At 39.5% G+C, this 14,623-nt stretch overlaps 1 protein-coding gene across 2 annotated transcripts in view; it reads right to left on the bottom strand.

Annotated features, from left to right (window-relative positions):
- PIK3CB (phosphatidylinositol-4,5-bisphosphate 3-kinase catalytic subunit beta) overlaps window positions 1-10,493 on the bottom strand; it is a 151,967-nt gene extending 141,474 nt beyond the window's left edge. The window contains exon 1 of one of the 2 annotated variants that reach the window (XM_081071899.1): window positions 10,251-10,493. The gene's annotated coding sequence lies outside the window, so the exon portion shown is untranslated. The remainder of the gene's footprint in view (window positions 1-10,250) is intronic. The other variant, XM_081071900.1, reaches the window with a different exon arrangement.
- Window positions 10,494-14,623: the final 4,130 nt, after the last annotated feature.

Here is a 14,623-nt window from a genome sequence, read left to right as displayed (position 1 = left end):
AGAATATAGTCAATGACACTGTAATAGCTATGTACGGTGTCAGAGGGGTAGTAGACTTGGTGGGGTTATCACTTCGTGAGGGATGTAAATGTCTAATCATTATATTTTTTTGTACACGTGAAACTAATAAAAAAAAGAAAAGAAAAAATCTCTCTGAAGGATACATGACAAACTGATAATTTTGGTTGCCTGTGGGGAAGATACATGGCTGGAGGAAGGAAGCCTTTGGTACTTTCAAATTTTAAATGTAGTATCTACTTGAAAACAAAAAAAAAAGTTAAATGCAAAAATTATCTTTCAGTGTTAGACCCGCCCTCTACCTTGACACAGTATCCATTAAGCAACTATTCTGTAGCTGAGTGAAAAACATGTCTAAAACCATGTGATGGCACTATCATCCATTCTCATGTCTCCATCTTCTTCCCAAAGACAGTTCCAGAGACTGAAACTCTATAAGCCGAAACACAGAAGACTGGAACACTAAAGAGACCCAAGAGACCCATTTTGCTAGTTTAGCAACTAAGCAATCCCTAAGTCTCTTCTTAAATTCTGAGAGTCTATGAGAAAATTAAATAATAATTATTCTATTTCTCCAACCACATTCACGTCTCTTAGGTATCCCCTGAATTTCCACATAGCTCCTGCCCAACTGACACTAATTAAACATTGTAATTAGTGTCCATTTTGTTTAATATTGTAATACCTTATAGAAGGTTATCTTTTTAATCTTCAAAATAGTTGAATTTCTTTACTTTTTAATTATATGTATTTATTATATTCACCTCTTTTGGTGAATGCTATTCAAAATTCATAAGCACAAAAGGATATACAATAAAGTCTCCCTACCACCCAATTCCCTCAGTTAATCCAGGATCCTCTTCCCAGAGGCAACCAACATATACCAGTATGTTGGTTTTCCTTTCAAAAATAATGCACTTATAAGCAATCAAATACATATATTCTACTGCCCTCTTTTTTAGAAAACAGTAATGGTAGAATTCTACACATACTATGACCACACTTTTTTTTAACTTTACCCATTAATGTGGTGAAATCATTCTACATCACTACATAAAAACTTTCCTCATTCTGGTTTAGAGCAACAGAGCATTCAATCATACTTTCTAAAAGTCAATACCCCTACTAAGGAACATTTAAGTTACTTCAAGAATTTTGCTATTATAAACAATAGTGCAATAAGTAACCTTGTACATGCATCATGTACAAGGTTTGCACATGTGTGAGTATAACTATAGGATAATTCCTACAAAAAGAATTAATGGGTAATGGGATGTGCATTCATAATTTTGATATTGCTAAATTGCCTTCCTTAGAAGCTGTACCAATTTATACTTTCAGGAACAATGTATGAAAATATTTTCCCCAGTCCTATTCAGAAGTATTGAAATACTTTATCTTTGCCAAGCTGATAGGTAGAAGTTACTCTGATGTCACTTAAAATAATTTGGGTTTTTCTTAAAGTATTTAAATCCACCCCAAAAATGCTACTTTTTGAGATTACATTTTAAAGGAAACATTACTGACATTGTCAATAATTTATGAAGACTTCAAAAAGGTTTGGACTCCTTAAAAAAAATTTTTCCTTTACTGAAATAAGATCCGAAGTTTAGCACACAACTAAATGTAATCAAGTGCAAAACTTCTCTAATTTATTAAATAGTTCGTTTTCAAAATGGATAATACTTCAGGCTTTAAGTCTCCACAGCCAGTAATGAAGAAATAATACTTTTAATTTTATAAGTATACAGGCCTCGTCTATAGAAACCATTGCTTATAACTTAATTGAAAATTAGTGGCTCGCTCACCCACTGGTGTGAGCTCGTTAAGCAGAAAACCTCCTGTCTGTCCTGTGCATCTCTGTCCACGTGCCTGAGTATTACTATTAATGGTACTAGACGTAATGTTAATGCTCATATTCCTTTCTCAAGTGAATGTGGGTGGGGAGGCCAAAAAGCATAATGCTTCTCTATTCATTTTTTAAGTTAAAGATAATAACTGTAGTCTGCTGGTTCATTTATTCGTAAGTAAATTTATGTCTTCCTTCCTCTACTCCCAATACTTTAGGATCAAGCTTAGCAACACGTTTCAATATGCCACCCACCTGAGCAGAGGGGGAAGAAAATATTTTGAGTTTTTTTTATTTGAAAACTCTGTAAAGATGATTTTCACAAGCTTTCTAGAACATCTAACTATTCTAGGTCACACATTAAGCACTTTTGTTAGTTGCCTATATATGACAAACCACAAAACCACAGTCCTTCTAATTGTAAAGCCAAGGCAAAAGGAAAAGCTTATCGTACATTCAGAACAAAGGCATGCTACATCAAATAACTATTAATAATTCACTGTTTAACTCTTAACACTTACCCATAAAACTGGACTATATCCATATAAATTTGTTTAGGAGCAGTGAGAGAAAGAAAGTTAAAGGTTAAACAACTGGAAATCGTTTCCTGTTTTCAAACACACAGGTACTGAAATAAAGGTGGTGATTATTATACTAAAAAAAATTAAACCTTTAAACATAGTCTCTTTCAACCTTCCTCTGAAAGACCTAAAAAATAAAGAACTGTATGAGACAATCGTTAAAAGCATAAATTCTAGAGTCAGGCAGACCTGAGTTTGAAACCTGACTCTCCCACTTAAAAGCTGTGTGCCACTTGGCATGTTATCTTCCCAAAGTTTCAGTTCCCTCATCTCCGAAATGAGAAAATCATCAAGACCTTCATTACAAGTTTGTTATAAGGATGAAATGAAATAATATAGAAAGAACACATAGTATAACCTGACACATAACTAAGCATCTAATGGTAACTATTGTTATAGTCTACAATTACATATAATAAGCCACACAGAGCTTTCCTAATAGGCTATATTGATAGCCGCAACTTTAAATAACAAAAGAACATAAAAGGATGCAGGTTAACAATACACAGAATACACAGAATTAAAGAAATCACTGATTAAAAAATAACAGTCTAGGGCTCAAGGAGAAGATAGTGAATTCTTCATTAAATTAAACATGAAATTATTGTTGCTGGTTGGTATAGTATATATAGCTCTCTAAAAAAAAGTACACACACACGCACATATACTACAAGGACTGCTACATATATAGTAGTTCTTAGAGGTAGAATGAGTACCTAAAACCCAGAAGCCTCTCAGGAAAAATATTAATAATGGAGTGGTGGGTGAAGTATATCAAGATTTAAGACAACTAATGATTTCCAATGAAAAGGTGGTATTTCCATAGCCACCAAAAGAACAAAAATGAAATAATTTCAACTGATCAAACCTTGTCAAAAACCAACAACCAAAACCAACAACCATCTACTCCTATAGATGTTTCCTTAGGCTCACCATACAAAACAACAAGCATGTTAAGTGAATTCCAGCTGGTTCTGCCCCAGGACACCCCCAAAAAAATTAACTATAATGAATTTTAATTAAGGGGAATGACATCTATACAGCTGATAAATATGGAACCTAACTTTTGAAAATATACAACTGCAAAAATAAATTTTAGCTAACAAATTATAATTTTTGTTCAGTCAACAATGGCAGCATCTGTACTTATTTATAAAGCTAAAGGAAAACACTGATTTTTTAATAGTACCTAAATACAAGACCCGCTGGTGCTGGAGGAGAGCTCCACAGATACTCTGACCGCCAAAAAGATGAACATACGAGAAGTAGGTCCTACAGCAAATTAAGCCTGAAACATGGTTGGAGGCAAAAATGACAAAACTAAAGCTGTCCTACTTTGTTTGGCACATCAAGAGAAGGCAGGGTTCTTTTGAAAAGACAATAATTGGGGGTGGGGAAGAAGGCAGCAGGAAAAGAGGGAGCCCAAATATGAGATGGACTGACTCCATAAAAGAAGCCACAGGCATGAGTCTATAAGAGTTACGCAGGGCTGTTGAAGACAGGACATTGTGGACATCATTCACGCATGGGGTTGCCAAGAGTCAGAATCTACTCAATGGCAGGTAACACAAATACAAGACCTACACTAAATCAGTAGTTCAAAAGTAAACAATTTTAAATGGCCATAATTCAACTATTTAACAGAAATTAATTACTGTGTAACTACATGTACCTTATCGGAGGCAGTATTACAGTGTTTCCCCGAAAATAAGACCTAGCCGGACCATCAGCTCTAACGCATCTTTTGGAGCAAAAATTTATATAAGACCCAGTCTTATTTTACTTATAGTATAAGACCGGTCTTATATAAGACCGGGTATAATATAATATAATATAATATAATATAATATAATATAATACCGGGTATAATACAATATAATATAAAACCGGGTCTTATATTAATTTTTGCTCCAAAACACACATTAGAGCTGATGGTCGAGCTAGGCCTTATTTTTGGGGAAACGCGGTAGTAGCCTGGCTACAAAAACTGAGCATCTCTATTTCAAATAGCAGTTCTTCAGTTTAATTCCTGTGCAAATCAATAGGTTAAATTATTAAATAAACATTAAAGTTCAAATTGCATTAAACTTAAAATTCTGACAATCTGCAATCTTATTTAACTCACAAAAGCTCAATCATTTAAGCTAGTAAAGTACAAATGTCTCAAAATGGACTTTGACCTTCCTGTTGACAGTCACCTCAAATTTCTACCAGTGGCCCAGCAGGTAAGGAATTCATGGAATTTAGGTCTTCAAGGTCTAGTAAGCATTGTGGTTAAACCACCCAGTCAACACAAAATTATGTGGGGCAATGCCTGATGATTATCTAACTCCTTTAACCCCTCCCATTTTTTTCTCTACTTCCCAACCGCCATTACTTCTAAATGGTAGAAGGAGATAGATATGAAATTAGTAAATATTATAAGTTAGTTGTTAGAAATACAAGGAAAAACTATGATCAGGAATGTGGGTAAAACTGCAGTTTCAATAAAGCTCCTGGATTACCCATAGATTTCTTTTAATCCACATAATCGTCAGCCTGAGCCGTGGATAATCAGGATCACATTTCCCTTAGAGGGAAAACGAGCATTTGTCTGGTGGTCTCCCAAGTGGCTGGAAGCAACAGAGGAGGACAAGCTCCATGGTCAGCAACACAGCGACACGCAGTCCCTCCTGGGTTTGCACGAGTGGGATTCCGGCTGCAGACCCGGCTCTAGCAATAACACCAGAATATAAGGGACTGTCCAGATTAACATTCTTTCCTTCAGCATTAAATACTCCCAGTTAAAGGGTCAACTGATAATAACCTCGGGTAACCTGCATATACATTCTTGGTGAAGAGGTGGGGAGAAGATAGATAAATCCTGGAATCAGGACTCAGGAGAAAGATTTGTAAATTTTCTGAAGAAATGATTAAATTTCTAGATTATTAACTGCTATAGGCTGGAACCAAGTTAATAGGATAATGAGTAATGGAACACTACATTTGCAAAACACTTTGGCTATATAGGTAACATATCCTCCTCTCAATCCCTAAGAAAGTTGAATACCTAAAACTCTTACATTCTGGAATAAAATTAATAAAATTAATCTCTACCCTGCAATACCAGTAAATGGGAATCCTGGGTTTACTAAAGAGAGATGAGAGGATATGTGATGACTATCTGCTATGATTTTATCACAGACTTAGCCCCCACATTTGTTAGAAGGTCCCTATTATAACTTGATATTATGGGATTTGTCTCACTTGACAGGTTCCAAAAGTTATTCAATAATTTTTTTAACTTAAAGTCCTTATAAACATTCCTCCATCTACAAGATTAATTACTTCACTTTATTGCATGTACACCCATTGTTGAAGACTGGAGTTCTCTCTTTTATATTTCTAAAAGAAAACCAATAATTAGGTTGATCAATTATCCACTCGTCCCAGTTCTGACACAGTCTACCCGTGAGAAATTTTCTTTAAAAAACAAATCCAAGTGTTAAGAATATTTTTTGGGGGGGTGGGGATGGTAACATGGGAGAATTCTTTGGGGTGATGGAACTGTTCTGTATACCGTTAGTTATGTGTTAAAACTCATAGGATTGTACATGAAAAAAGTTAGCTTCACTGTATGTAAATTTTTTAAATTCAATGTCACTCCCCAATTAGAAATTTTTTTAATTAAAAAAATCTCTTTAGTCATCTAAAAAGTAAGTCTACTGACTCAAAAAAAGACAGGTCTAAATTAGAAATATGCAGTCTGCTTTATCAGAGCAACTGGTAGCTAACACACTATACATACCCAACCATACATCTATCGAGTCCCTTTCATTTTCCCTCTCTCAATTAGAAGCTTGTGGCACAGAATTATTTAACCTGGAGAAACATGAAGGCTACCATGAACTATATGGGACACCAACTTAAAAGGAAGTGCACCAGTCTGAAGCCACTCGAAAAGGTAAAGCTGGACGCAATAGCTGGAAAATCCAGGAAGTGGACCTTAATTATAAGAATAGAAAAGCCTCTTCGAGATAGTTTCCTCTCTCACAAGGTGTTCTAGCTAACATTGGACTACTGTAGGCTCATAGACATGCCTTAGGAAATTAGCCCTTGCAAATGAGGGAATGGAGGCAGAGGGGAAAAAAAAAAATCCAAGTGTCAAAATTGGGGGTACATGGGCAGCAACAGTAAGAGGAATTGATCACAGAAGCTGTCTCACAGAAACCTGAAAATTTATGATATTCTCCCTTACATTCCTTCTTTTCTTCTATTAAATGTTCAGTCAGTATTGTTCTGGTCTAGCATTTCCTCCTCCAATGTTTAGTTTTCCTTTATTTCAACTTCGACAATGGAATTGAACACTTCTAATTTTTCCATACCCTTCTTTGTTCACGTACCTGCTAGTTTTCAGGGCTACAGACTCAGTCTCAGGCAGGGGGAAAAAGTCCCAAACTATTTGCCTCTTTCTACATCATGACAAAGCTGTCAAATGAACAGTCAATAGAAACCAAATGATAGGGATTTATCCCCAAGATATGGTAAGCCATGATAACTCCAAATCAAATGGTTCAGAGGATACGTACTTATACAAACGTGTGTGTACATTCACAGGAGGTAGGGTGAGACAGGTCTCAGATTTCTTTTAAAAAATAGTGTAATTGAAATAAAAACACTTGCTCTCTGTAAAAATTCCAACTGCTACCCTACAAGATTTGATCTAGTAGTCTGGATCAAACGATCACATTCTAGCACCAATCCCCTCCAGTACAGGCCAAAATTCAATGCCTCAAAAGAACAAAACAAGGCTGGAAAGCTTGTATGGTTCCTTATCCGCAAAAATACTAACAATCCAGAACAAAATGAACAAAATTCACATTTGTTTTCTTATCAATGGCTTACTGTCTACATGCTTAGCCTTTTCAGGAGGTACAGCAGGTTAATGAAGACTGAGGGAATAGGATATCTAACAATAACTTGACCTTCTGATGACTTCCTCATTTGCACAAATCTGTGATCAAAACAGTGTAAAGTGTGTTTAATACATGTTATACTTGGAATCATAAGATTTTATAACTTTTTTCATTCACACATTCATTCATTCAACATTAGTTAAATGTTCCAGGCACTGTTCTAATTACTGAGAATACCCCAGGGAAGACAGACAAGGTGCCTGCCATCAGAGAGCTCAGAGTCTGTTGGAGGGAAAAGACCATAAACAAACAAGAAAATAAGCAAGATAATTAGCTGCTAACGTAGATAAAGAGCTTGGATTTACTTTTTAGTGTAATGAGAAGCTACTGGAGGAAAGGAAGTAAAGATCACTCAGCTTGCTGTTTGAAAATGAACTGTAGGAAAGCAGGACCAGAGGCAAGGAGACCAGTTAGGAAGCTACTTCCCAGGAATAACTGGGTGATGGCAATAAAAACAAACTAAATATATTCGGGATATATTTTGCAGGTAAAATTGACAGAATTTGCTGAAGGGCTGTCATTTGTGTGGGGGAGCAATGAGACAAACGGATGGACATCAGATTTTCACTTAAACGGCTTGGAGGAGTGGGTCACAGGACTGTTTTTATGAAATGGAGACTGCTAGGGAAGGAATAAGTTGAGGAATGGAAACCAAGAGCTTCAGTTTAAACATGTTAAGTTTAAGATGCCTACAGACAAAAGAAGTAAAGATATGTAGCCAAGTAAAAGAAATTTGAAGTTGAGAACTGGAGATAAAAATCTGAGAGTCAACAGCACATAGAATTTAAACCACAGGCCATACATGACAGGATCACCCAGAGAGTGTACAGGTAGAAAAAAGTAGAGGGGCAGGCTTGGAAGCCCTGAAGCATTAGAATGTTTGAATTCAGGAAGAGAAGGAAAAGTACAATATCCTGGAATATCCTTTATGTGAGTCTTTAGTCCACTACCACCTCCCAACCTGCTGGTGACACATACTCAAACACCATAAATTAAAAAAAAAAAAAAATGAGGCCCAGAAAGACTGAGTGACATCCCAAAGTTCCAGCTATTTGAGACCCACATGGAGGCCTACAATCAAGATGTGACTTCTGACCCCCTAGCCTTTCCACAGTGGCTAACAGTGCTTCTACTGTTGGGATCACCAGTCTAAAGTTAGATAACAGGGAAGATCATAATTTAGAAAGAACATAATTAAAATTACAACATTCATTTTTTAATTATTTTCTGTGTATTTTGTTCATATGCACAAAGCAGGTTGGATTAAAGCCTTTAATGGATGAGTCACTAAGTAAAGCAGGAAATAATAGGCAAGAGGTGCAAAACTGCAATAAATCAAAACCGAACTCAATTGTCACTTCTAAAACACAACCCGAAGGTGGAAGACCCTTATCGATGCGTGAACCAGGGAGAGTAAAACAAAGTGTTTTGGTTTCAGTCATTTTTGTTTTCCTGAATGCCAGTTCCAGCTTTAAGGCTTAAGAGTTTTACTTTGTTCCACCCTGGCCTCCTGAAACTAGGTGAAGATCCTTATCCTCAGCACGCTCTCCTATGCTACATTATCATGACTTAAACAGTTCTGCTTTTACCATAAAAATCTCACAGCACAGCGTGAAAATCCCCAAATGATTAATGAACTGCTGAGAATTCTGACTCGCTGGAGATGATTTAATTAGGAATCATATTTCCAAACATCCATTCAGCGCTTCAAAATAACTACTCATCTAATTTAATTATGATGACTTCACCAAACAGTAACACTGCCCACAATGTTTACAAAAGCACTTGTCACTCCCTTCGGATGTAGCCGTGTTAGAAAAAGTCTGTTTCCAGACTCTTCAAGTGTATACTCTGTAACCAGTGGCGGGCTTTCAATGTCACTTAAGATTATTTAAACCGCAACGCGCTTCAAGTTTAGGAGTCCCACCATCTTCCACCCCCAGGGAACCCTAAACTCGCTCGGTTTTATTTCAGCAGCAATTCCCCCCACTCGGTACCGGAGACGGATATTCCAAGGCGGCCTTAGCCAAAAAGAGACTGCCGGATTCTGTAATATAACAGACTCTCTAATATAACCACCGTAATATAACAGACTCTAGTATTAAGCAGCTCCAGTGGAGATTATTGCAACACCTGAGTAAGTCGGCAATATGTGCTCCCCCCCCCCAAAAAAAAAAAAAAAAAAAAAACCACGCACACGCGCAGCCAGGAATTACCGACAGCCGACCAGAAAAGATGCTGCGCCAGGGTTGCTGCCAATTGCCTACCATTTCCCGATCCCTTGCTGCTCCGTCTTGCACCCCGTCCCGTGCTACCATCACAACCACCCTGTCGAGTACATGTTATTACCATTAACAAATCGGGACACTCTGGCCCCAGGCCCCAGGGGTGGTCAGTAGCGGCGCTAGCATTTGAAAACAGGACCCTATACCCCAGCAGCCCGGGATCCCCGCCCCTGAAACACACTCCTGCGCAAAACGACTCTAGAGGGTCAGGAAGCACCGGGGGGCGTCCGCACAGACGCAGGGGGCGAGGACGCCGCCTCCGCGCAGACGCGCCCCTCGGGAACGCACCGAGAGCGCCGGCGGACCCGGGAGGCCGGGGAGCGCTGCTCACCTCGGAGACACCCCGGAGGGCCGCAGTCGAGCGGGGCGCCCCCGCGGGCCGACGGGCGGGCGTCCTCCGAGACCGCAGGAAGCGCGGCGCGGACCACGAAGTCGCCGGCGCCGCAGGTTGTGGCCAGCAAGAGCGCGCCGCCGGCCCGCGCGGGGGCACCTCAGCGGGCGGCCGCCACCGCGCCGCCCCTCAGCCGCGCCGCATATCCGGGTCCCGCGTCGCCGCACTCACCTGCCCGGCGCTCCGTCGCCACCAGCTCCCGACTCCGGCTGCGCGATCAACAGCCCAGACCACCACGACCGTCCACCTGCGGCGCCCCCATCCCGCCTCTCTCCGTCACCTCCCGCCTGCCCCGCCCGGCGCTACACCAGCCCGCTGCCCATTGCTACGGCCCGTTCCTCCACCACCGCACCGACCGACCGAGCACGCGCGCGCCGCCGCCGTGGCCGCGCCCGCGCGTGCGCGTGCGCGCGCGCGCGCGCCTCCCCGGCCGGCCTCCCAGCAGCCCTCGCTCCGCCCCGCGCGCCGCTGGAGCCAATCCCTGAACCCGCAAAGGCCGCCGCGGAGGGGCAGGGCAGGGAGAGCGGCGGCTCTGCTGGCAAGTGGTCTCCGGCTGTCCACTCGGCAGCGGCGCTGCTGAGTGGCTGTGCAGCCGGCCGTTGCTGTGGCCGGAGCACCGCGGGATGGGGAACCTCGGAAAACCGCCTTCAGGAGAGACCCCACCGTCTGCCCCGACTCGCACAGACACTACTGGAGAGACCCCTCTGTTCCTGGCTGGCCTCGCTGGCCTCCTCGTTGCAGTTTCCCTAATTCCGTTCTGCTTTTTCAACAAATGCCTTGGTTCCTGTGCGCAGCATTTTGCTTATCGCCCTTCCCCTCTGTCACTCCAGTGCTGGGGATGGGGACGCTGGGTCGGCTCCTGACGCCTGGCCATTTGATCCCTGCACTATTGATGGCCATAAAAGCAAAAGTCTAGCCTTCCGAGCCCAAAATTCTTTTTTTAATTAAATGGATTGGGGGTGATAATGGTTAGGAAAATTACATAGGCTTCAAGTGTACAATTCCGTAATACATCATCTATATAACTGCCTTCCAAGCCCAAGATTCTTTTTCTGTGTTTTCATTTTGGGGACAACAGCTGACATTTGTCTGCAGGGACTTAAGGTTTACCCAGCCTTTTCCGCATAACTTATCTCCTGTTACCTTTGACCTTAACCAGGAAATTTCGTGGCTCTCTTTCTTAGTGGCACACTCGAATTTTACTTATTAAAAACCAAAACTTTTAAGTTACTGTAACTTACTACTACTGCTCGGGCAAGTCAGTAGTTGCGTAGTCTGTGATAGAATCTAGACATAGAACCTAATATAAAGCGAAGGTGGCAAACAAGGCAGTGATTAAAGAATATTTGATAAATGGTCCTGGTTTAATTGATGTCATAATCAATCAAAACTAGAATCATGCCATATTCAAAAATAAATTCCAGAATAATTAAAGATATAAAATACACAAATAAAAACTTAGAAGAAATTTAGTTTTTAATTTTTTTTTTTTTAATTGGGGAACAGTGTGTATCTCCAGAGCCCATCAGCTGCAGGTAGTTGTCCTTCAATCTAGTCGTGGAGGGCGCAGCGCAGCTCCAACTCCAGTTGCCATTGTCAGTCTTTAGTTGCAGGGGACATAGCCCACCATCCCATGTGGGAATTGAACCTGCAACCTTGTTAACAGATCTCTCTCTCTCTCTCTCTCTCTCTCTCTCTCTGTCTCTCTCTCTCTCTCATCAGCTGAGCCATCCAGCCGCCCCTCCAGGAGCTCAGTGGCAGCTCGTTGTCTTCAATCTAGTTGTGGAGGGCGAAGCTCACTGACCCATGTGGGAATCAAATCGGCAACCCAACAGAGCTCATGCTTTAACCAACTGAGCCATCCAGCTGCCCCCAGAAGAAATTTTTTAAAGAATGGTGCTATAACCTGTGAAGGGGAATTTTCAGCAAGACAAGAAGCCCAGAATTATTTTTTAAAAATAAAAACATTTGTCTCCATAAACATTTTGAAAGTTTTGCATGACATCACAATAAGACAAGTATAAAAAACAAGAGATGGCCTATATCTACACAAAACATATGGCAAACACATTGTATGTCTAACATAAAAGAGTTTCCATAAACAGATTTTTAAAAAAGCCAAATAGCTCAATGTTGTTTTTTTTTAAATGGGCAAAGTATACAAGCAGGCAATTAAATGGAAGATAAAATCCAAATTTAAAAATGCTTATTTCACTAATAGTCATGAAGAAGGAAATTAAAACAATAATCCATTTTTTACTCATTAGATTGGTAAATATTAACAAGACCAATCCATGATTCATGTGGAGACAAGCACTTTTAAACATTGCTGATGGAAATGTAAATTGTCATAAACTTTCTAGGAGTAATCTGGAGTAATTAAAATTTAAAATACACATACTCACTCATTGACCAAAAAATACATTAACTCTGCCCTGTAGAAAAACTGCAGAAATTACCACTCATAAGGATACCTACAAGGAAGCCATAATGGGTGAATGTTGGTCCTCCTAAAGATATACCTACCTGGAACCGGTGAACATAGTCTTATTTGGAAATGGGATCCTTACAGATGTAATTAAGGATCTTGAAATGAGATCATTCTAGATTTAGAGTGGGCCATAAGCCCAATGACAGATGTCCTTATAGAAGAAATGCAGAGGGAGATTTGAGGTACAGAGACACAGAGATGGAGGTAACGTGAAGAATGAGGCAGAGATGGGAGTGATGCATCTACAAGCCAAGAATGCCAAGAATTACTGGCAGCTGCCTGAAGCCGGGAGATGGGCATAGAACAGATTCCCCCTCAGAGCCTCTAGAAAGAATCAACCCTGCCAACACCCTGATTTCACACTTCTGGACTCCAGAACTGTGAGAGAATAAGTTTCTGTTGTTTTAAGCCACCCAGTTTGTGGTAATTTAATAAAGTAGCGAAAGGAAACTAATACAAATGCTTATTGTATTGTTTGTGCAAAACAAACACTGACAAACTGGGAACAACCCGATTATCCATAGGTAGTGAAATCCACGAATCAATTGTACTGCCTCCATACTATGGAATATTATGCAATGATGAAAATGAGTCAGACCTATTTGTATTGACCTAGAGGGATGTCCGTGATATATTGCTAAAGTGGAAAATGCCCTTTTCGAGTGATGAAGAGTGGTATAATCCTATTAGGACGTTGCTGGCCATTTTTATATCTATTAATGTGAGCATAGAGAAAGGGATGGAAGAATTTACACCATTAGGCTGATCATATTGAATACTTCGGAGGGCTAAAAGAGGAGGGTGTGGGTGGGAGGGGGTTATCTTTCTTTATAGATCTTTTAATTATCTTACTCATTATAACCAGTATATGTATTATCTTATTATTGTAATCTAATAAACACAGTTTCATAAGAAAAAATGTTTTGTCACTAATTTTTAAATCACGGCTACAGTTGTGAATGTAACTTTGTGGACAGGGTTCTAGCTGTCCAATTTTAGAAGATTCTATTGTTCTCCATAAGCCCCACTGAGTTCTGAGCTATCCTTTTAGTATATAATCTTTTGATGTTTCCCCCTATTTGCTTTAGTTCCAAATACTTCTGAGTATATTTCCTAGACTCACAGAATTTTTTTAATTTTTCTTTTTAGCATTTGACCACTTTCTTTTCATTGTATAGGTAATCTATTCACATGGTTGGAATCCAGAATGTACAACCAAACATGCAGTAAAAGTCTCTCTTTCCACTGTGGTCTTCTTACAGACAACCAATGTTGTTAGTTTCTTGAGCTTTCTTCCAGAAGTATTGTATGCACATACAAGCAAATGCAGATATTTCCCCATTTATTTTACACAAATGGAAGTGTTGGAGTTATACTTGTTTTCTTCAAATAATATGTATCAGGTTGTTTTTTATCGGTGCATATAGATTTTCTGTATTCTTTGAAAACTTTTATTGGTGTATAGAATACACACAAAAAACTTCACGTCACAAACTTTTGCAAACGGAACACACCTGTGTAACCAGTTCCCAAATCAATAAAGAGAACATGACGAACATCTCAGAACCCACCTGTGACCCCTTGCGGTCACTCCCCTGCCTCCAGGGGTAACCACTGTCCTTTTCCTGTTTTTGAACTTCAATTAAATAGAGTCATACAGTGTGTGCTTTTTTTGTGTTTGATTTCTTTACCACTACATTGTTTTGATAATCACACAAAGTAATCACACAATAGTAGAAAGTACCATTACTATTACTACAGTAATAGTACTTTGTTCATTCACTGCTAGATAGTATTTCATTGTATTTACATTCTATTTTATGGCTATGTAGTATTCCATTGTAAAGATATAATTCATTTATCTGGTCCCTTATTGATGGATATTTAGACTGCTTCCAATCTTTTCATACACAAACAATGCTGCAATGAACAACCTTGAATTTATATCATTTTGTACATATGTAACTACAGAATGAATTCTTAGAAGAATTACTGGTTCAACAGGTATAGGTATTTGTAATTTTGAAAGATATTGCCAAATTACCTTCTATAC

This window comes from Rhinolophus hipposideros, assembly GCF_964194185.1.
Source record: "Rhinolophus hipposideros genome assembly, chromosome: 14".
NCBI lineage: Eukaryota > Metazoa > Chordata > Mammalia > Chiroptera > Rhinolophidae > Rhinolophus > Rhinolophus hipposideros.
This window is presented reverse-complemented; position numbering and strand designations above follow the sequence as displayed.